A 24,500-nucleotide genomic window follows, 5' to 3' on the forward strand; every position below is an offset into this window, starting at 1 on the left:
CAGCTTCTAATTGGGGTGGAGTTGAATGCTCATTTGAGCATCTCCCTATAAATTTAGATCAGCTCATGGGGGAGATCTCTGATGGGGGGCACAGTCTCTGATGGGGTGCGGCTTCGAACGAGTGCATAGAAGAAGCAGTTAAACGCAGCAGTTGAACTAAAGCAGGAGAACCCAAGCAGCAGGAAGACACAACAACAGCAAGAAGCTCTACTGCATGCTGGAAGACTGCAAGCAAACACCCTGGGAAACCTCTTACATGCCTGAGACCCACTCTGTGTACCTTTATATAATACGCCCCTCTTCTCATCATATTACTACCCTCTGTTCCCAAATCTCATTTCTCTACCCCTCTGCTCCACCCCACAACCTGTACATCTCCCCCTCACTGCTATCATCTCCCTACTACTGCTCTCTTCACCTCCCCAAAATGCCTCTTCCACTCCTCCTTCTCATTTTCCTCTCCTCCGTTCCCAAATTCCATTCACTATATCCCTCTGCCCCTCCCAAACATTTGTATATCGTGTCCTCACTGCTTCCCTCACCCCTCTATGGCACCCACCACCTCCTCCTATTACTCCACTCTCCAACTGACCCCAACACCTCCACTAGGAGTTTCTCACGCTCCTGCACATCCCGCTTCCATGCCACCTTTCTCACCCTTCTCCTCCTCCTAGCCGCCGGGGACATCTCCCCAAATCCTGGCCCTCCACCTCCCTCACCCGCTCAACACCCTCCCACTTCCACGTCCTACTGCAACCCCCGCAACTTAGTATCTGTCCCCCTGCTCCCTAAAATCTCCCCCCCGTTTTCATGTGCACTCCTGAACACCCGTTCGGTGTGCAACAAGCTTACCGCCATCCACGACCTCTTTGTTTCCCGCTCCCTCAACCTCCTGGCGATCACGGAAACCTGGATCCAGCCCACTGACTCTACCTCCCCTGCTGCACTCTCCTATGGAGGTCTCACCTGGACCCACTCACCCAGACCTAACGGTCGTAAAGGTGGTGGGGTTGGTCTGCTCCTGTCACCGCAGAGCACCTTCCGAGTCCTCCCAAACCCCCCCTCCCTATCCTTCTCCTCCTTCGAGGCCCACTGCGTCTGACTATTCTCCCCAACCCCCCTGAAGATTGCTGTGATATACCGGCCTCCTGGATCCATACCCCGCTTCCTGGATGACTTCTCCTCCTGGCTACCCTTCTTCCTCTCCTCTGAGCTACCCACCATAATTCTTGGGGATTTCAACATCCCTGTCAACCTCGACAACCCGGACACAGCCCGTCTCCTCCACCTAACCTCCTCCTTTGCACTTGCACAGTGCATACAATCCACCACCCACTCCGACGGAAATATCCTTGATCTTGTCTTCTCCAACCGATGCGCTCCCCACAACCTCACTAACACCCCCTTCCCTCTCTCTGACCACAACCTGATCACCTTCTCTATCTCCTCGTCCTCCAACGCCTACCCCTCCAAATGTCACACTACTACCAGCCGTAACCTCCGCAACCTTAACCCTGCCTCCCTCCACTCTGCAGCTGATCAACTCCACGACCGCATCCTCCCCCTGTCCTGCCCCGACTTGGCTTTGACCGCCTACAACAATGCGCTCTCAACAGCCCTTGACTCACTAGCGCCTTTAACCACACGCAACATCAGACCCCGACCGCTCCAGCCCTGGCAGACTGATCACACCAAAACCCTCAAACGACAAAGTCGTGCCCTAGAGCGACTATGGCGCAAAACCAAATCCAAACAAGCCTTCACCCGCTACAAATCTGCCTTCCGCACCTACACCTCCTCCCTCCATGCTGCCAAACAGGCCTACTTCTTGACCCTCATCAAGGCCCTCTCCTCCAATCCTCGCCGACTCTTCTCTGCCTTCAACTCTCTACTCTCTCCACCCCCACCTCCACCCAGCACCTCACTCACTGCCCTTGAGATTGCCAATCACTTCAAAAGCAAAATTGACACAATTCGCAAGGACATTGCCGCAACTCACACGCCCTCTCAACCTGTCCGCTCTCACACAGCTACCCCCTTATCCCCCCTCCCCCTCGACATAACCCGCAGGGACTTCGTCGCTGCTCAAACTCTCTCCAACCCCCTTCACCCTCACTCAGCTACCCCCTCATCACCCCTCTCCCACAGCCCCACCACTGCTCTGACCTCCTCTTCCACCCCACCCTACATTCCTCATACTGAAGCTCCCCCAACACTCCACACCTTTGACCTTACTACCATCGAGGAAGTCTCCAAGACCCTCTCTGATGCCCGCCTCACCACCTGCCCCCTCGACCCTATCCCCTCACAACTCCTACGACCTTCCTCCTCCTCCATCCTACGCTCCCTCACCCACATCTTCAATCTCTCCCTCTCCTCAGGCACTTTCCCCTCCCCTCTGAAACATGCACACATCACCCCCATACTTAAAAAGCCCTCCCTGGACCCCAATGACCCGAACAACCTCAGACCCATCTCCCTGCTCCCATTTACATCTAAACTCCTCGAGCGCCTAGTCTACACCCGCCTATGCTCTCACCTCAACGACAACAACCTCCTCGATCCCCTACAGTCCGGCTTCCGTCCCCTACACTCCACCGAAACTGCCTTACTCAAACTCTCCAACGACCTGCTAACCGCCAAAGCTAATGGACACTATTCAGTGCTCCTACTCCTTGACCTCTCTGCGGCCTTCGACACAGTCGACCACCCCCTCCTCCTCAAAAAACTACACTCCCGCGGCCTCAGAGATTCTGCTCTCTCCTGGCTCTCATCCTACCTGTCACAACGCTCTTTCAGCGTTACCTATAATGCTACCACCTCCCCCTCACTCCCCCTCTCTGTTGGGGTCCCTCAAGGCTCTGTCCTCGGGCCCCTTCTCTTCTCCATCTATACCTCCTCCCTTGGCCAACTCATACACTCTCACGGCTTCAACTACCACCTCTATGCCGACGACACACAAATCTATCTCTCAACCCCCCACCTCACCCCCTTGGTCTCAGCCCGAATCACACACCTACTGAGCGACATATCAGACTGGATGTCGCTCCACTTCCTTAAATTGAACCTCTCCAAAACCGAGTTTCTTGTCTTCCCCCCAGCCCGGACACCACCCCCCATTGATTTCTCCGTCACATCCAACAACGCTACCATCAAACCCGCCCTGCAGGCCAGAGTACTGGGTGTCATTCTGGACTCCAACCTATCCTTCCAGCCCCAAGTCCAATCTTTAACAAACTCGTGCAGACTCCACCTCCGCAACATCGCCAAAATCCGCACGTTCCTAACCCCAGAAACCACTAAACAGCTCATCCACTCCCTCATCATATCACGACTCGACTACTGCAACTCCCCCCTCACTGGCCTGCCTCGCCGCTGGCTATCCCCTCTTCAGTCCATCCTGAACACGGCTGCCAGACTCATTCACCTTTCCAACCGCTCTGTCTCCGCCACCCCCCTCTGCCAATCCCTCCACTGGCTTCCGATTGCGCAACGGATCAAATTCAAAATCCTAACGCTGACGTACAAAGCTGTCCACCATACTGCCCCGAACTACATCACTGACCTAATATCCAAGTACCGCCCAGCACGCACACTCCGCTCCTCACAAGACCTCCTTCTCTCTAGTTCCCTGGTCTCCTCCTCCCATGCCCGCCTCCAGGACTTCTCCAGGGTGTCACCCATCCTCTGGAACTCCCTGCCCCAACCCATCAGATTATCACCTACTCTCCTCTCCTTTAGGCGCACCCTGAAAACCCATCTCTTCAGGGAAGCCTACCCCACCCCCTGCTAACTTGCCTCCCTCCTCCACTCTTCCTACCACTCCATCCCCCACAGCTATCTCCTCCTGTGCCACCACCCCCTCCCTCCTAGATTGTAAGCTCGAAAGAGCAGGGCCCTTGATCCCCTCATGTTTTGCATTGTATTGGTATTGTTCTGTCACATGTTCTTTCTCCCTTTGTAATGTACAGCGCTGAGCGAACTATTGGCGCTTTATAAATACTGTATAATAATAATAATAATAATAATAATTATTATTATTATTATTAGTATACAGTATTTATATAGCGCCAAAGGGTATGCTCAGCGCTGTACAGTAGCAAGGGGGACAGAACATGAGACAAGACAGTAACAATACAATACACGAGGGGTTCGAGGGCCCTGCTCTTTCGAGCTTACAATCTAGGAGGGAGGGGAAGATGGCACAGGAGGAGATGGCTGTGGGGGATGGAGTGGTAGGAGGAGTGGAGGAGGTTAGTTGTTAGGTGAGGTCGGGTGTTAGGTGAGGTTGGGGTAGGCATCCCTGAAGAGGAGGGTTTTCAGGGTGCGTCTGAAGGTGAGGAGGGTGGGTGACAGTCTGATGGATTAGGGTAGGGAGTTCCAGAGGATGGGGGAAGTCCTGGAGAAGTCCTGCAATCGGGCGTGGGAGGAGGAGACCAGGGAGCTAGAGAGTAGGAGGTCCTGTGAGGAGCGGAGGGCACGGGTAGGGTAGTATTTGGGTATCAGGTCAGTTAGGTAGTTTGGGGCAGCGTTGTGAATGGCTTTGTAGGTCAGAGTCAGCAGTTTGAATTTGATGCGTTGGGCAATCGGGAGCCAGTGAAGGGATTGGCAGAGGGGGGTGGCGGATGTGGAGCGGTTGGTGAGGTAGATGAGTCTAGCTGCTGAGTTTAGGATCGATTGGAGTGGGGATAGCGTTCGTTTGGGTAGGCCAGTGAGAAGGGAGTTGCAGTAGTCCAGGCGTGAGATGATGAGGGAGTGTACGAGTTGTTTTGTGGTGTCTGGGGTGAGGAATGTGCGTATCTTGGAGATGTTGGGGAGGTGGAGCCTGTAAGATCTAGATAGCAGGTGGATGTGGGGTAGGAAGGAGAGGTGGGAGTCCAGGGTGACACCCAGGACTTTGGCGTGTGGGGTGGGAGTGATGGTGGCGTTGTGAGTAGTGATGGAGAAGATGGGGGGGCACGGGGTGGGGGGAAGACCGGGAGCTCGGTTTTGGATAGGTTAAGTTTGAGGAAGTGGAGCGACATCCAGTCTGATATGTCGTTTACGAGGTGGGCGATGCGGGCAGAGAATGAGGGGGTGAGGTGGGGGGGTGGAGAGGTAAATTTGGGTGTCATCGGCATAGAGGTGGTAATTGAAGCCGTGGGAGTGAATAAGTTTGCCAAGGGAGGAGGTATAGATGGAGAAGAGGAGGGGCCCGAGGACAAAGCCTTGGGGGACCCCGACAGAGGGGGAGGGAGGGGGAGGTAGCAGTGTTGTAGGTGATGCTGAAGGAGTGTTGGGAAAGGTAGGAGGAGAACCAGGAGAGAGCAGCGTCCTTGATGCCGAGGGAGTGCAGTTTGGCAAGGAGGAGAGGGTGGTCAACAGTGTCGAAGGCCGCAGAGAGGTCGAGGAGCAGGAGGATAGAATAGTGGCCATTGGCTTTGGCGATTAGTAGGTCGTTGGTGATTTTAAGTAGGGCGGTTTCGGTGGAGTGCAGGGGACGGAAGCCAGACTGTAGGGGGTCAAGGAGGTTGTTATCAGTGAGGTGGGCGCTTAGGCAATTGTAGGCCAGGTGCTCAAGGAGCTTGGAAGTGAAGGGCAACAAGGAGATGGGTCTAAGGTTGTTAGGGTTGGTGGGGTCAAGGGAGGGTTTTTGAGTATGGGGGAATGATGGAGGGGGGGGGGGGGGTGACTGGAGGAGCTGTGAGGGGATAGGGTCCAGGGGGCAGGTGGTGAGGTGGGCTTCAGTGAAGACCTTAGAGACCTCCTCGGGGGTAGTTGGGCTGAGGGAGCGGAGTGTTGGGGAGGTGATGATGTGCGGGGCATTAGGTATAGTGGGGGGTAGTGCGGTTTGAGGTCAGGGGAGGGGACGGTTGAGGAGTTGAAGGAGGGCGGGAGGCTGGGTGGAGAGGTGGATTGCGGGTTGACAATGTCCTTACGGATTGCGTCAATCTTGTTTTGGAAGTGATTGGCAATCTCGTGGACGGTGAGTGAGGTGCTGAGTGGAGGTGGGGGGGGGAGAGCAGGGATTTGAAAGTGGAGAAGAGCCGACGAGGACAGGTGGAGAGGGTGTTAATAAGGGTTATGAAATAGGCTTGCTTGGCGGCATGGAGGGAGGTGGTGTAGGCGGCTTTATAGAGGGAGAACGCGTGAGGGGAATCTGGTTTTGCGCCATAAGCGCTCCAGCGCGCGACTGCGTTGTTTGAGGCATTTCGAGTGGTCGTTTTGCCAGGGTTGAAGCGGGTTGTATGAAAAAGTCTCCTGTTCTCTTTGTATTGCTTCCTTTGTGTGAAATCCCTGGTGTTCCTGCCAGTCCCTCTGCTTTCCTATTTAAAACTGACCACATTAGGCATGACATCACAGCGTGGTCAGTTCTCTAGCTGTGCTGGGAACTCAGCCGACTCTCTCCAATGATCAGACTTATGCTGACATGCTCCCCCCCACACAGCCATTTCCTTGGAAGACCAGTGTAATGCTGTTTCTCCTCCTCTGCATGCACGTTTTTGGTGCGTTCCGCTGCGTTTTTGATGCTTTCCAGTTAATTTTCCTCTCTCTTTTTCTTCAATTTAAATAGGGACATGTGCGTTCCAGTGCATTTTTGGTGCGTTCTAGTATACATGATTTTGCATTTGCGGGTAGGGGATGTGCACGCCCTACCTGCGCCGCTATTCGTGGCCGCGGCTGTCAATCATCAGGTCCCGGACGGTAATTGCTTGCCGGCGCCTGATGATTAACGAGGATCTCCAATGGGGAGGAGAACTGTTTGTAAACAAAACAGTTCTCCCTGTCAGCTCGTGCACATGGCTTTGCATGGCTGTGCACAGTGTGCTTACTGTGAAGCACAAGCAGCCATTTCCTGGGAAGACCTGTGTGCTGCTGTTTCTCCTCCCCCAGCTCTCTATGCAGCTGACAACAAGATACATACACATTTGTTTCTCTCTTTTTTCTATAAATGATTATGTAATTTTTTTTATATTTATACACAAATGTTTTGCCTTTTAAGTTCCAGTTTATAGGACTTGGATAACCAGCCTGGAAGCATTTCTTCCATCTCCTGTCTCCCAGTGATCGGTCTGCAGCTTTGTAACATTACTGTAAGGTACAAAGCGAGAAGCCGCATCAGGGGCTGATCTTGTGAACACGGCTCAGAACTGTACAGACACCAGGATTTACATGACTGTGTCGTCTCTGAGCCAGCATCTCAGTCCAAGTAAATGATGACCCTGACTGATGCCTGAACAAAGATGGCGCCGTCCTTCTGTAAAGAAACACAGATGAAGGCATTGTCTGGCGGAGTACTGTGATCCCTACGAGAGATAATACATACCAGAAAATGTTACACTTACACATTACTTAGATGACTATGTTTAAATAGTTAGCTGAATGATTGTCACACGTATCCGCACAGCCAGGGGCAGACTGACAACTCATGGGGACCCCGGGCAATAAGGGATCATGGGGCTCCTGTGTCCTTGCTCACACTCAAAGCACACCCAAAAAAGCCTATAAAAGGTACCAGAGGCAGTTCATGGGGCCCCCTACTGACCCCGGGCTCTCAGGCAGTGCCCGAGTTCTCAAATGGTCAGTCCGCCCCTGAGCACAGCTCCACCAAAACCCATATTCTGCATGATATAATTCTCTTGTATGATTGTAAGCGCCACCTACTGGCCATAATTCCCCCCCGAATAAGATATTTAAAGCAGAAATAAACGCACTCTAGCAACCTTTTTATATTTTATCCCTCCCCCTCCCTCTTACACAAAAGCTAATCATTATTCCATTTTATACTGTTTGATTTTGATCCTGGAAAGCAGCTCTTCCGGGTTTCTGGCCTAGGCTGGGCCCCACTGCTTCCTGGAATAGCAACATCAAAGCTGACCCAGAATGCAGTGTGTTATCAAGCACAACTGTGGTGTATGGTTGCATGAGAGGCGGGTTGCATGCTTGCGCACAAACACTGCCAGGCAGTACAGTCACAATCTGCCAGAAGCTGGCAGCATCTGTGAGCATGCGCAGAAATCCTGATCCACGTGTGCATACGCCTTGCCAGTCTCTGCCAGGTCACAGATACCTAGAAGACACAGGTGGCCCATGTGCCGGAGTTTTCAAGATGAAGGTCATCCACCTTACCAACCGTTCCATATCTGCCACCCCTCTCTGCCAATCCCTCCACTGGCTTCCCATTGCCCAACGGTTAAAATTCAAAACATTGACAACTAGAAAAGCTACAATTTCTGGGGAAATTGTGTGAAGTGTTCTTGCCTCCACCAGTAGTCTACAACTGGAGTGGGCGTAGTAACTGGGTGGAGTGGCTTTTCACTCCGCTGCCTGTTCACACACCTGGGTTCCTATGGCAACTCACTCTACAGCAAGGGCAGAGAAGAGCGGTTAAAAACAAACTGCTCCAACTTGCTCACTTCACTGGCGGTTGCCATCTTCAAACGGTTGTAGTTTAAAAATTATAAATCCTACACCAAAGAGTTTTATATTGTGAGAATCACAAGACCCAGACCTACATTTCAATGTATAGTATGTCTCTGAAATATTAAAAATGAAGGCACAGTGGCAGTTTAGAAATTGCCCTTCAAATTTGAGGTGGCTAGATTGGAGTTTCAATGAATGTCAATGGGCGACGTGAGTTGCAAACAAATGGTCATATTGTGAAAACTATCAGGACTATGGCTTAGCCGTGGACATTGTTAGTGGCAGCAGGGATAGCTGAACGTTTTGATATAAGATTTGTGTAGGTGGGCTTGAAAATGAGGGAGTGATAGCAGTTTAGAAATCATGTCCTGATTTTTCTGCTCACACTCTAGCTTTTGTCAGCTCCCACTCTAGTTTTGAACATTCCGCCATTCATTCCTATGGGACCAATTTCACCACAAAAACACAGTTATTTCGTGAAGCATTCGGCGAAAACGTTCCACAAAGTAATAGCACACCAATCGGGAACAATCCGCACGTTTCGGTATATTACTGTCTATGTAGTGTAAAAACTGTGGGAGGAGTTAGGGGGGTAAATTTGGCTATAATAATAAGAATATATATGTGAGATAACAGGAAGTGGTCTGCCATGCAACAACACTTAATAACATATAAAGCCATTTATAACTCTGCCCCAAATTACATCACCAATCTTGTCTCCAAATATCACCCAAACCGTACTCTCCGCTCCTCCCACGACCTCCTGCTCTCTAGCTCCCTTGACTCCTTCTCCCTTGCTCATCTCCAGGACTTCTCCAAAGCTTCCCCCATCTTCTGGAACTCTCTACCACAATTTATCAGACTATCGCCTACTCTGCTCACTTTTAGGCGATCTCTGAAAATCTATCTCTTCAGGGAAGCCTATCCTGCCTTCAGCTAATAACCGAATCTTCAATTTCCCCTATGAGTTCATCCCCCACAGTTATTACCTTTTGTACCACTAGCCCCTCCCTCCTAGATTGTAAGCTCCAAGGATCAGGGCCCTCCTAGCCCTCTTGTATTGAACTGTATTGTTGCTGTGTTGTCTCCCTTTATATTGTAAAGAACAAACTGTTGGTGCCATATAAATCCTGTATAATAATAATAATAAGGTGTGAAAGAGGGGCGGGTGGTCATTCATTTAGCCATTTAGTTCCACTTTAAAAACAAATACTGCATTATGGCCAGTAGATGGCGCTTATGGTCATACCAGATAATTACACTCTCTGTCACTTTATTAGGTACACCTTGGTAGTGCCAAGAAAATCTCCCCCACACCATGACACCACCACCAGCCTGAACCATTGATACAAGACAGGATGGATCCATGCTTTCATGTTGTGTACACCAAATTCTGACCCTACCATCTGAATGTCGCAGCAACCAGTCTGCCCATTCTCCTCTGACCTCTGACACCAACAAGGCATTTTCCTCCACACAACCGCAGCTCGCTGGATATTTTCTCTTTTTCGGACCATTCTCTGTAAACCCTAGAGATGGTTGTGTGTGAAAATCCCAGTAGATCAGCAGTTTTTTAAATACTCAGACCAACCCGTCTGTCACCAACAACCATGCCACGTTCAAAGTCACTTAAATCCCCTTTCTTCCCGATTCTGATGCTCGGTTTGCACTTCAGCAAGTCACCTTCACCACATCTAGATGCCTAAATGCATTGAGTTGCTGCCATGTGATTGGATGATTAGCAATTTGTATTACCAAACAATTGAACAGTTGGACCTAATAAAGCGTCCGGAGAGTGTATATGACCCTAGGTTCACATCTGTGCGGGTGGTGCCACTGTGGATCCGCACGAAAATCCGTGCAGCCGCACCACCCGCACAGAGAAATGCGGACCCACGGGCAGGTGCCATTAGTTCTAATGGCACGCCGCCCGCACTGGAAAACGCAACCGTACTGGTAACTGAGGTTCCCGTGAGGGCTGAGTTTTCCAAAGAAGTGCAGGGACTTCTTCCCTGCAAGTCACGGGGCACGGGAGTCCATTCAAATGAATGGGCTCTTGTGCCTGTGCAAAACGTGGCCCTCACGGCCGCATAGGTGTGGTCTGGGGGTAACATAGAATATGCCAACTTTCATTGGAGCTGTGCAGATGTGTGCCATATTCCTTGAACAAAGTTTTTCTACACAGACCCCCTTAGTATGCATGCATTTAACATGGAGAAATACATTCACCGACCACTTTATTAGGTACACCTTTCTAGTCCCGGGTTGGACCCCCTTTTTCCTTCAGAACTGCCTTCATTCTTCGTGGCATAGATTCAACAAGGTGTTGGAAACATTCCTCAGATTTTGGTCCATATTGACATAGTAGTTGCTGCAGATTTGTCGGCTGTATATCCATGAACCATTAATGCAAGGCAGGATGGATCCAGGCGTTCATGTTTTATACGCCAAATTCTGATCCTACCATGTGAATGTCACAGCCAAAATCGAGACTCATCAGACCAGGCAACGTTTTTCCAATCTTCTATTGTCCAGTTTTGGTGAGCATGTGCTACTTATAGCTTCTGTTTCCTGTTCTTAGCTGACAAGAGTGGCACCCGGTGTGGCCTTCTGCTGCTGTAGTCCATCTGCTTCATGGTTGGACGTATTGTGCGTTCAGAGATAGTATCCTGCATACCTTAGTTGTAAAGAGTGGTTATTTGAGTTCCTGTTGCCTTTCTATCATCTTGAACCAGTCTGTCCATTCTCCTCTGACCTCCGACATCAACAAGGCATTTTCTCCACACAACTGCCACTCACTGGATATTTTCTCTTTTTCAGACCATTCTCTGTAAATCCTAGAGATGGTTGTGCGTGAAAATACCAGTAAATCAGCAGTTTTTTAAATACTCAAAGCAGCCCGTCTGGCACCAACAACCATGTCACGTTGAAAGTCACTTAAATCCCCTTTCTTACCCATTCTGATGCTCGGTTTGAACTTCAGCAAGTCGTCTTCACCACATCTAGATGCCTAAATACATTGATTTGCTGCCATGTGATTGGCTGATTTGCAATTTGTGTTACCAAGCAATTCAACAGGTGTACCTAATAAAGTGGCCGGTGAGTGTATACTGTATGTCATTCCGGATCCACTTTAAGTTACATTTTTCAGCTAGACAATGTATACAAATACACAAATAAAGCATCATTTAATAGCAGATCATTTTGCACACTTTGTACCGAATGTTATGTTATGTAAGTTATATTTAAGGCAAGAGAGTTAGCCCAGCTGTATGCTGCCCCTAAATGTATTTATTGGTTCTCCTGAAGTACGCTGCACTATGAAGTGCCAGGACTTGCTGTGTGCCGAGTAAGGAGTGCGACTAACAGAACTTTTTTGTTAATGAAACTGTTAGAAATCAAATTTATGATTCGGCACTTATATCGATGGCAAGCTTGCAAAATATTTGGTTTTTATGATTAATCATAATTAATATTAATATGTGTGAATGGTCTTTTGACAAATGGTAGTATTACAATTCTTCAATTATAACTGAGACTGAAAAATATGAATAAATTAAACTGAGACAGTAAAATAAGACAGGAGTTAAGCTGAACTAGCCAAACCAGCTGAAGGCTGAGTATACCGTATTTTTCGCCCCATAAGACGCACCTAGGTTTTAGAGGCAGAAAACAGGAAAAAAAAAATTTCTGAACTAATGGACTGCAGACACAGTACAGGAGATGACCAGAGACTGTGGACAGCACAGGGATGACCAGAGACTGTGGACAGCACAGGGATGACCAGAGACTGTGGACAGCACAGGGATGACCAGAGACTGCGGACAGCACAGGGATGACCAGAGACTGCGGACAGCACAGGGATGACCAGAGACTGTGGACAGCACAGGGATGACCAGAGACTGCGGACAGCACAGGGATGACCAGAGACTGCGGACAGTACAGATGACTGCTGACCTTTGGGGAGGTGGGGAGCGGGTACCTGAATTTGACAGGTACCCGCTCTTACTGCCGTAGAGTTTTTGTTTGATCTTACCTGTTCCTCGATCCAGCCGCGCGCTGTCTTCCCGGCTTCTGTAATGGCGCTCGGCATGACAGCCGGGTGCCCAGTGCGCATGAGCGAGAAGCACTTGCGCTTTGTGATTGGTCCGGCGGCTTCTGGGATCTGTCATGTGTCCCAGGTACCGCCTTACCATTCACAAAAAGCACCGCTTCTTGCGCATGCGCACTTGGCACCCGGCTGTCATGCCCAGTGCCCACAATACAGAAGCCGGAAGACAGCGCGCCGCTGGATAGAGGAACAGGTAAGATCAAAGAACAAAGAAGTAAGAGTGGGTACCTGTCAAATTCAGGTACCCGCTCCCCACCTTCCCAAAGGTCAGCAGTCATCTCCATAATGTCCCGCTGCAGAGCTGAGCGGCCGGCCCGGTATTCTGACACGGCCGCGGTGGAAATACCGGACCGGCCGCTCCATATTCGCTCCATAAGACGCACTGACATTTTCCCCCCTTTTTTGGGGGGAAAAAAGTGCGTCTTATGTAGCGAAAAATACGGTACTATATTTAGGTATAGCTGGTTAAAAGTCTCTGGTAGTAATGTGTCAAGGGTATTAGGAGTACTCATTATAGACTTACTATTACATTATGTATTTTAATAGTAGCTGTGTGTATTTAGTATATGTTTCTAATATTGATGCATATATAGATTAGTGATTATACATTGAAGTTATATTATCATTTAAATATGAATAGCTGAGGTTACATCATCGGCTTACAATATTATGTACATCAGCATACATCTGTTCCTGTCCATCAAAAACATTATGTGAGTGTCGTCCCCTCCCTTCTATGCCATACAAGGTATTAAGAATCTCTCGTTATGACACACTCATTCTGCATAAAAGGTCCATAAGGGACAGAAGACGGGAGCTAGGAAAAAATGTCACCAGCACACCGAGGATCACCAATATGGGTCCAAAGGTTTTAATAAACCATCACATAGTTACAGCAAGACAACGTTTCGGAGTCTCGCAGGACCCCTTCATCAGGCCCGTCACATGCCTGATGAAGGGGTCCTGCGAGACTCCGAAACGTTGCCTTGCTGTAACTATGTGATGGTTTATTAAAACCTTTGGACCCATATTGGTGATCCTCGGTGTGCTGGTGACATTTTTTCCTTGCTGATTTTGTTCGGTTCCAACCGACGGTCGCTGCAGCACCCACTTATACACACAGCCATTTTTAACGCAGGAACGTGTGCGTTTGGATCATACACTTGCAGAGGACGGGAGCTCACACACACGCTAACACTGACACTCTGACACACACACATACATGTCTAGGACAGGTGCATGCTGCAAGACAAAGATCGTCACTTCCATCTATTTCCGGCTTCTTCACAAAGTCTCGAAGGACAAGTAGAGCATGAAGGACAGAACAGCACATGGCCGGACTTCTATGACAAATAATGGTGACTTATCTTTAAACTTTTGCTTGATATTTCTACAGTAGTTTTATCTACATGGAACTGTTCACGATACGCTTTACATTGTTATTTTACACCATTGTGTGATAGAATAAAATCACACTTCATTTTTTATTTCAATGGCTCTTTCATTCATAATCGCCTCAAGACACTAAAAAGAAGTATTATATGTGTCTAAAATCCAACAGAAACTTTTTGAAAAGCGGGATATATTTTCTTCTATTGCATTCTACACACCTGGATGAGTTCACAGGTCCAAAAAAGTTGGGCAATAAAATCAACTTTATTGTTCAAGCACCTAACTGGGACACTCCGCATAGGTCCTCCTTTTGTCAGGTTTTGGTCCTTAGTGAAGCAAAAGCATAGAGTGAAACATGTCAGTGGAGGATATGGACATATGTGAGTCTGCTTGGAAGTGACGTATTCCAAAGACGTAAGCACTCCTGGCTGGAAGACATCAGCAGAAGTCCTGGGAGATCACATCCATTGTGAATGGTGATGAGCTCCAAACCCAAGTTCATCCGAACCCAGGAGTTAGCTGTCGTTGCTGGGACAATGAAGTGCTAGTGTGAGATACTCCACTCTGGAGCTGATGTACGCAAATGCCCGAGGCATCATTGACTTAATATGGGCAGATGGTGAGATTGGGTTAACGACATCGACCTAATATAGACAAATGGCCAGATTGGGTCGATAACATTCAGCTAATATGGCCACATGGTCATATTGGGTGAAGGACTTTAAAGTAATATGGGCACATGGTTATAGTGGGTCTACGGCATTGACCTAATATGGGCACATGGTCATATTGGGTCAATGACATTGACCAAAAAGGGGACATGGTCATATTGGGTCAATGACATTGACCAAAAAGGGGACATGGTCATATTGGGTCCATGACATTGACCAAGAAGGGGACATGGTCATATTGGGTCCATGACATTGTCCTAATATGGCCACATGGTCATATTGGTTCAATGACATTGACCTAATATGGGCACATGGTCATATTGGGTCAATAACATTGACCTAATTTGGCCCCAAGATCATATTGGGTCAGCAACATTGACCTAATATGGGTACATGTACAGACTGTGTCAACAAAATTGACCTAATATGGCCACATGGCCAGACTGGGTCAATGACATTGACCTAAAAAGGGGACATGGTCATATTGGGTCAATGACATTGACATAATATGGGCACATGGCTAAACTGGGTCCATGACATTGACCTAATATGGGCACATGGTCATATTAGGTCAATAACATTGACCTAATTTGGCCCCAAGATCATATTGGGTCAACGACATTGACCTAATATGGGTACATGGTCATATTGGTTCAATGACATTGACCTAATATGGGCACATGGTCATATTGGGTCAATAACATTGACCTAATTTGGCCCCAAGGTCATATTGGGTCAACGACATTGACCTAATATGGGTACATGTACAGACTGTGTCAACAAAATTGACCTAATATGGCCACATGGCCAGACTGGGTCAATGACATTGACCTAAAAAGGGGACATGGTCATATTGGGTCAATGACATTGACCTAATTTGGCCCCAAGGTCATATTGGGTCAACGACATTGACATAATATGGGCACATGGCTAAACTGGGTCCATGACATTGACCTAATATGGGCACAGTCAGACGGGTCAACAATATTGACCTAATTTGGGCACATGGCCATGTCATTGACCTAATATGGCCATGTGGCCATTTTAAGTCAATGATGTCCCAAGCATCCCTGCCTTTTACATAGGTCAGCTCTGGGGTGTGGTATCTCACACCCTCACCTCATTGGCCCAGCAATGATAGCTAACTTCCAGACTCAGACCAATCCAAAGCTCATCCCGAATTGTGAGTACACCAGGATGAGTTACTGTAGAATTCAGGAACCAGTCAGTCCAGTCTAGGAAATCCATTTCTTCACTTTAAAAAAGTTAGATACCGTATGGCATTTTTATGATTGGAAGCTGGTTTCTGGGATTATTACTCCTTTTCTTTCAGAGGTTTTACCTCATTAATACCACATCATAATCATCCGTGTCATCTTTGCTGTCTGTCCTTATTGTGGCATACATTGTGCTTTCCTTTGTTTCGATGACTTTTCTTGACTCGGTAAATCCAAAATCGATGGTTGCATAGTGTAATTCATTAGATTTTACAGGTTCTTCAGCAGGGGGTGCCTGGAAAATAAGAACCGGAATGCTTTCAAGGTATTTATTTTTTTTAATAAAACATGACATTTTTTCACAGAAAAATAAATCCCTCATTATATGAACTGTTTTTATTTTTTGCTATATACTTTTTGGAATGGAAGACATAAAGGATAAGTTCACGTTTTTTTTTTTCTTAATTTCAGGTCCCCTATGTACCAATATAGCTGTAATGTGCTTTTTTTGCAGAAATTCAAAAACTTTCAATTTTTTCTACACGCCTTTATGTCAGTGTCCAGATGGATGTATAACAAACGTATCCATTCCTTCTGCCTTACTTTATAGACTTTAGGACAAGACACAGGAAGAAGCTTACCTCATTAGCACACCCCCTGCATCATCTACAGGGGCGGACTGACAACTCATGGGGCCCCCGGGCAATAGGAGATCAAGGAGCCAATGTGTCCTTGCCCAAACTCAAAAAAGCCTATGAAAAAGGTACCAGGGGCATCTCATGGGGCCCCCTACTGACCCCGGGCCCTCGGGCAGTGCCCGAGTTTCCAAATGGTCAGTCCGCCCCTGATCATCTACCCTCCTACCTCCCACCCACTTCCAGGTGCACGAATATTAAATTCATTCATTATTAATGCAATTCTAAATTAGGCCCATTTTTGCACGCATTAAAATGCATATCAAATGAACGGTTTAAAAATATTCTAAGCTCAACGCCCAAAAAGGTGCATACATGAGATACTTTGGCACATTTGTCCTGCATAAGGCAGCCCCTTTAAAATGAATGGGCTGCCCTATGTGCAAAAACGCACACAAATGGTGTGTTCACGAAACGCTAGGAGTAGCCTCAGGGATGAGTGAACGTTTGGTTCAAGTGCAAACCCAGAATCTAGAATCATTCATGGTCCAATGAACTGCAGGCAATGGATTCCCTGCCCCCAGGGGCGGACTGACCATTCAGACACTCGGGCACTGGCCGAGGACCCGGGGTCAGTTGGGGCCCCATGACATTCCCCTGGTATCTTTCATATGCTTTTTTGGGAGTGGTTTGAGTGTGAGCGAGGACACAGGGGCCCCATGATCCTCTATTGTCCGGGGGCCCAATGATGACATGCCCCTGGTACCTTTCATTTGCTTTTTTGGGAGTAGTTTGAGTGTGGGCGAGGACACAGGGGCCCCATGATCCCCTATTGTCCGGGGGCCCCATAAGTTGTCAGTCCGCCCCTTCCTGCCCCACAGCTGATGTTACAAAGGGACGGGGATGCCCGTAACATCATTGATCTACTATGGTCACTAGTATCAGCCACCAAAAATTATCAGGCCAAAATAGGGTTACTGGCGTTTTACCAATAAAAAAGTTTTGGATAATAATTGACTTCAATGCCAAATCGCATCCCACTGACTTCAATATAAAATTGCCTCCCTTTGACTTCAATGCAAAAACCGCCCTCTATTGACTTCAATGAAAAATCACGTCCCTTTCACTTCAATGCAAAATCACATGCTATTGACTTTGAAGAAAAAAAGTCCCCTATTGACTTTGGTGTAAAAATCGCATCCCATTGACTTCAATGCAAAAAGGCCCCTAGGGACTTCAATACAAAATCGTGTCCCTTTGACTTCAATGCAAAACCGTGTCTCATTGACTTCAATGCAAAATTGTGTCCCATTGACCTCAGTGCAAAAATGCCCCCTATTGACTTCAACGCAAGATCGCATCCCATTGACATCAATGCACATCTACTGACTTCAATGCACAAATGCGTCCCGTTGACTTCAATCCATAATTGCGTTCCATTGACTTCAATGGAAAAATGCCTCTATTTAAGTTTTTTAATTTTATATATATTTAATTTTATTTTCTGTCCAATTTTTGTGCGTTACTTTCATTAAAATTTTACATTACTGAAATAGATTTTTAAAAATCATATTCATTTAAATTCATGATATTAATTAAAAAGTGCAATATAAAACAATTCTATATAAAAATGATATTTAAAAAAAAAACAAAAAAAACTGTCCATTTCGATTTCGGTTTTTGGCCAAATGCATCCTGAATTTTCAGTTTTCAGTCCTGAATTTTCATTTTGGTGCACCGTTAATGGCCACTTTGTAACGTCAGCCGCAGGGTGGGGTCTTGGTTATTGGACCAAGAATGACAGCTGACTTCCAGGTTCGGGCCCACAGCCAGGCTTGAACAAATACAGGCACATCCCTGATTCTAGTGTGCGTTATCTTTGTGAATTGATCATAATAGGTTTTAAAAGTAAATCCTCAGTTTTTAAAGCAGGTTCAGTTTTCTAATCCTTGCCTATATTCCAGTTTAGGCCAGTGCCATGATCTCCGGGTTTCCTGTGTCAGGGTGGCTCCTTTCTCTTGCAGTGTCCTATGAAGCCACCCTTGCATGCAGGGACTATAGCCATGCCTCCCTCTACTATGTGCATCAATAGAAACACACAGCCCCATAGCCTAGGATAGCAAACACTCCCCTTCCCTCCCCACTCCCTTCTCCAAGCTAACAGACTGGCTCCAGTCTGCACTGTCCACTGTTAACTCTGTTCCTGTGAAGTCCAGATGATCAGGGAAGCAGCACTGAGAGAACAGGAGCCAGCAGCACTGAAAGTTGTAAACTGCAAGTACTGGGGTAAGAATTTTAACCAATAATTTATTATGAAATGTTCATTTTATTATAGTGTGATAAACAAAAAAACATGCCCAGTGCTGGCCTCAGAGACTTTCTTCTGTTGTTCAAAAGAAATGGAAGAACAAAAAAATGTGTCAATCACAAAATGTCAGCCTACCTCCAAGTTGGCCTTCTCCGTTTCTGAAATGACAAAAATAAAATATATTTTTAAAAACTGTATTTGGACATTATGGTTTTCACTTCTGCACTAAAGAGGAACTCCAGCCTTACCTTCAAAATTTAAATTTTTACACAAAATTATGGGCAGCACATTTGGGGGATCTGCTGAACACAGTGAGCAACATGTGTTTTCTGTTCTCCTCTTGTTACAGCTTAGTCATACTTTGTTTATGCTATCTTTGTTCAGTTTTGTGTATGTTCTGACATTCACTTTCTCTGCTTAGTATCCTATATGTTACTAATGGTGGGGCAGCATAGTCAGGGCCGGTGCTTCCACTAGGCAAACTAGGGCGCACTGCCACCTAGGGGCGCCTGGGCACTCTTTCTTTGTGGGATGACATCATAAATGATCCTGCAACTGAGGGGAGGGGCAGCAGAGTGGACGAAAGTACAGAAAAGGACATGAAAAGATGCTGAGTGTCTGGGGCCAGTGTAGCAGCTGAGCTGTGGCTCATTCAGTGTTCCTCTCAGACTCAGTCCCTTACTGAAAGCAGACTAATGGATGCTGATCACTGTGGACATGAAAAGATGCTGGGTGTCTGGGGCCAGTGTAGCAGCTGAGCTGCGGCTCCTTCCAGTGTTCCTCTCAGACTCAGTCCCTTACTGAAAGCAGACTACTGGATGCTGATCACTGTGGAGTTCCAGCCCTTCTCTTCCCATTCATCAGCGGAGGCGGAGCTGCGCCTGCAGAGGAAGGTAATGTCTGACTCTGATGTCTCATGTCTGTGAGACTGTGACCCGGCCGGCCATCCATCACACGTGCAATGTGTCAGTGAGTGATGACATCATCACCATCCCACAGCCTGCTTTTCTAGTGCCTGCTGATCTGTGTCAGTGTTGGAGGTGGTGTGTTGTGTTGGATCTGTCACTGTGTGGGATCGCTGAGTTCAGGGGTTCTCTGTGTGTGTGGGCTGGGTTGCCTGCTGTCACAGAGTTTTACCTCCCCCCATTGCCTGGGGAATTCCAGCCTGGGATCTGTCAGAGTGTGCATCCATCATCCTCCACTCACTGCAACTATTACCCTGCCACTGCCAGCCACAGATACAGTCCATCCGTGATACTGATTTTGTCTGTAATATTGGTGCTGGTGGCATCTTATGGCATTTATTTTTACAAATTAAAAGAAATTTAGCAGTTATGTTTTTTTGAGCTAATATTTTCTACTTTAATTTTTCTTTTTTTTGTGGTGGGGGCTGCAAGGTAGCTGGTCTTGCCTAAGGCACCGAATAGACTAGCACCAGGATGCAGCTGTGATGCCATGGTACCATAACCGGGAGCTCAGCCAGGAAGTGGAAAAACAGTCATTTTAATTAAAAACAATGGACAAAAAAATGTTTAACCACTAGTGTACCAAGGTACAATTATCAACAACATTGTAGACAAATGGTGAAAAGTAGCTCATGGCTGCTGAAAGAGCTGGTGAAGGGCTTTCCACCTCCCCCTCCCCGCTAGCGGAGCCTGTGATTGAACAACCTGAACAGTGAGAGCAATCCCCCCAATCCCTCCTGTGTAATACATGCCATTACCAGGGTCACAGTTGTCATTCCTCAGCTAGTGTAGCTAAGCATGCAGCTAATCAAGCACAATTTCTGCTTGATTATCTGCAATGAAGGGTGGAGAGATATGGGAAGGGGGGGGGGGTGTCTAATTGACCACTGATGTCTCCATATAAGGTACCTGTAACCTGTCCATGCTAACACATAGGGGGCTTGTTAGCCCCATTGTGATAGCAATAAAGTTTAAAAAAAAAATATAAAAATCAAAATGTAATTTTTTTTAAAAGCACCCTCGACACCCCTGTACAGACCCTGTAAAAAACACAGACATTGTATGTAAATATCAACTGTGCCGCACATGTGGAGTATCATCACGAATGTCGGAATGAGAGCAATAATTCTAGGAACATAATTTACAGTTAGCTCTAAACTGATAATCTGTAAAGGCTTGTAAAGTGCCACCTATGCAGAAATTTGGGTGTCATAGTTTTTTGTGATTTCATGGGCATGCACAATTTTAAAGTGTTACTAAACCCAGGAACCTGCATTCACTATATTCGGTCTGCCCGGACCCTGCATTCACTGTATCTGGTCTCCCCGGACCCTGCATTCACTGTATCCGGTCTCCCTGGACCCCGCATTCACTATATCCGGTCTCCCAGGACCCCGCATTCACTATATCCGGTCTCCCCGGACCCCGCATTCACTATATCCGGTCTCCCCGGACCCTGCATTCACTATATCCGGTCTCCCGGGACCCTGAATTCACTATAACCGGTCTCCCTGGACCCCGCATTCACTGTATCTGGTCTCCCCGGACCCTGCATTCACTATATCTGCTCTCCCCGGACCCCGCATTCACTATATCTGGTCTGCCCGGACCCCGCATTCACTATATCTGGTCTCCCCGGACCCCGCATTCACTATATCTGGTCTCCCCGGACCCCGCATTCACTATATCCGGTCTCCCCAGACCCTGCATTCACTATATCTGGTCTCCCCAGACCCCACATTCACTATATCTAGTCTCCCCGGACCCTGCATTCACTATATCTAGTCTCCCCGGACCCTGAATTCACTATATCTGCTCTCCCCGGACCCTGCATTCACTATATCTGGTCTCCCAGGACCCTGCATTCCCTATATCTGCTCTGCCCGGACCCTGCATTCACTATATCTAGTCTCCCCGGACCCTGCATTCACTATATCTGGTCTCCCCGGACCCTGCATTCACTATATCTGGTCTCCCACAGTACACAGAACATGGAAATTCAATTTTTTTTGTAAATATAAACTGCTAAATACCTTTTCTCATCAGCAGTTAGAGCAGTCTTGTGACTTCTATCAGTGTCCAGCAGAGCACTGGTTAAAGCTTGTAGGAGGAGTTTTCATTCTGCTCTAGGAGGATACAAAACCCCTGACTCTCTGTCTGGGCAGTGCTGTTTGGCCCTGTACTGATCACATGCACTCTCCCAAGAAAAAAAAACCTCTTTAGCAATACACACTAAACTGAGTATGTGCATGGAACTGCGGGTTCAGTCTGTCTTATCAGGTGGACATTTGAACAAGAGGAGGGGCAGAGAAAACAGGACCAAACAGTCTTTTTACACAATGCAGAGGATTAACCCCTTAAGTTCCACAGCGAGTATAACAAGCATGCTCTACTGCGTATACAGACTGATTTTACTGTCGTGGGTTTAGTAACACTTTAAGGCTTGACATGTTTGGTATCTATTTACTCAACACAACCCAAGTTTTTATATTTTACCGAACAAAATTAGGTATAATACGGTTTCATTCATTTTGGTGCATTTTTTCCTGAAAATATGCATTTGATAATATCAATGCGACATAAAAAAAATTGCACCACCACCATTTTATTCTCCAGGGACTCTGCTTTCAGTAAATATACACTTTTTACAGTAATTTCTAGCAAAAAAAAAATGCAGATTTTACCACGCATGCAAAAAATATAAAGAATGCCCTGAGATGATTTCATGTCGGAATGCAGAGATGTATGCGGATGTCATTTTCAGTTAAAGGGAGGAAAAGTCCACGTTAGACATAATGGATGATGTGCTTTTCCAAACTTGTGACATGAGAATGTGATCACAAGTGACATCATGACACGGCAATTTAGAAAGGGGACGTCCCAGATTCAAGTTAGAAGATAAGAAGAAAAGGGAAATACTGGTTCCGGGTTTATATAAGGGATACATGTAGTCAATGGGGAAGTATATTAAAACTATTTTTTTTTTGTTTGTTTGCATTTTTACACGTCTCAAGGAAAGCATTCTCAATGTCAGAGGACACTTGCTGGAAAGGGGCGTAAAGGAGGCTCCAGCTGACTTCCAAAGAGAGAACAATAACAATGAAGACTGGTTTTGTTTTGCCTCACTTCTGTGTATATTTTATGTGTTGCATTGAACTGCATGAGGTTATTATTTTTCTGCAGTATGCTGGCATATAGTGGTGGTTTTGTGCCACTGCAACTTGTTTACTTATGTAATTTGGTTTCTCCCTTTGTCCTTCCCTCCTGTTTAGTGCATTGTATTTCTATTCTAGCCAGATCCTCCCTGTGTTTTCCATTTTCTCTCTGTCAGTGTAAGTAGTTCGCTGAGATGGGGATTATGAAGTCATGAGGGTTATTTACTAAAACTGCATGGTGCAAAAGCTGGTAACTTTTTATAGAAATCAATCAGCTTCCAGGTTTTATTGCCAAAGCTTAATTGACCAAGCGAAGTTAGAAGCTAATTGGCTACCATGCACAGCTGCTCCAGCTGTCAGTTTTAGTAAATTTCCCCCATTGTCTTCTTACACTTCAAAGGACTGGAAAAACGTCCCCTGTACTGCAATTAACCCCTTGCCTACCGGGCACTTATACCCCCTTCCTGCCCAGGCTAATTTTCAGCTTTCAGCGCTGTCGCACTTTGAGTGACAATTGCGCTGTCATGCAACACTGTACCCATATGAAATGTTTATCATTTTTTTCACACAGATAAAGCTTTCTTTTGGTGGTATGTACTCACCACTGGGTGAAAAAAAAGTTTTTCTTTGTTTCTATTATAAAATTTAGCAAACAGGTAATTTTTCTCCTTCACTGATGTGCGTTGATGAGGCTGCGCTGATAGGCAGCACTGATGGGCACTGATAGGCAGCACTGACGGGCACTGATAGGCAGCACTGATGATCTGGCACTGATATGCAACAATGAGGGGCAATGACAGACGACACTGCTGGGCACTGATGTGTGGCACTTCTGGGCACTAATGGGTGGCACTGCTGGGTAGCACTGATGGGCAGCACTGATGGGTGGCACTGCTGGGTAGCACTAATGGGCAGCACTGATGGGTGGCACTGCTGGGCACTGGTGGGTGGCACTGCTTGGCACTGGTGGGCAAAGGTGGGTGGCACTGATGGGCACTTGTGGGTGGCACTGGTTGGCATAGATGGATGGCACTGGTGGGTGGCACTGCTGGGCACTGATCATCAGGGCACTGATCATCAGTGTCGATCCATCCTCTGACAATTGCAGATAACTGACAACTGCATTTACCGGTGATCTGCTGTGTTATTGGATACGGCTGATCACGTGGTAAAAAGCCGCTGTGATTGGCCTTTTACCACATCACGTGATCAGCTGTGTCCATAGGACACAGCAATCACGGAGATCGCCGGGTGTGTGCCCCCGGGGGTGCGAGGGAGGGCGCGTTCTGGGAGGACGTCATATGACTCCCAGAACTGTCCGGCCTCCATGAAGCTATCATTTGGCTATCTGCCGTCGACAAGTGGTTAACTGAAGTAAAATTATGTTTGATGCAGCTTCTGAATCCTATTGAAGAGTTAAGCTGCTTATGCATAGTGCCAAGTCAACAGGTGACTATACTGTCTGGACAGACTGGGTCTAAAAAGGTATGTCAATGCATAAATCAAAACAGAACTGGTTTTTAAACTCTTCTGATAATCAATTTCTCTTAACAGTTCTTCTTTGGCAACTGGCGAAGTTGGAATTTCCAATTTCCAGACCAAGCTCTGAAAGACAGCTCTTGGTCCCTGCTAATGATCAGTAG

At 47.1% G+C, this 24,500-nt stretch overlaps 1 long non-coding RNA gene across 1 annotated transcript in view; it reads right to left on the bottom strand.

Annotated features, from left to right (window-relative positions):
* Nucleotides 1-14,151: 14,151 nt before the first annotated feature.
* Nucleotides 14,152-24,500, bottom strand: part of LOC149450475 (uncharacterized) — a 38,912-nt gene continuing 28,563 nt past the window's right edge. The window contains exons 3-4 of the long non-coding RNA XR_016315253.1: nt 18,873-18,895; nt 14,152-16,089 (exon numbers count right to left, since the gene is read on the bottom strand). This is a non-coding gene — a long non-coding RNA (uncharacterized LOC149450475). The remainder of the gene's footprint in view (nt 16,090-18,872; nt 18,896-24,500) is intronic.

The sequence above is a fragment of the Staurois parvus genome, unplaced genomic scaffold, assembly GCF_062004578.1.
Source record: "Staurois parvus isolate SC_StPar_1 unplaced genomic scaffold, SC_StPar_1.0 ptg000574l, whole genome shotgun sequence".
NCBI lineage: Eukaryota > Metazoa > Chordata > Amphibia > Anura > Ranidae > Staurois > Staurois parvus.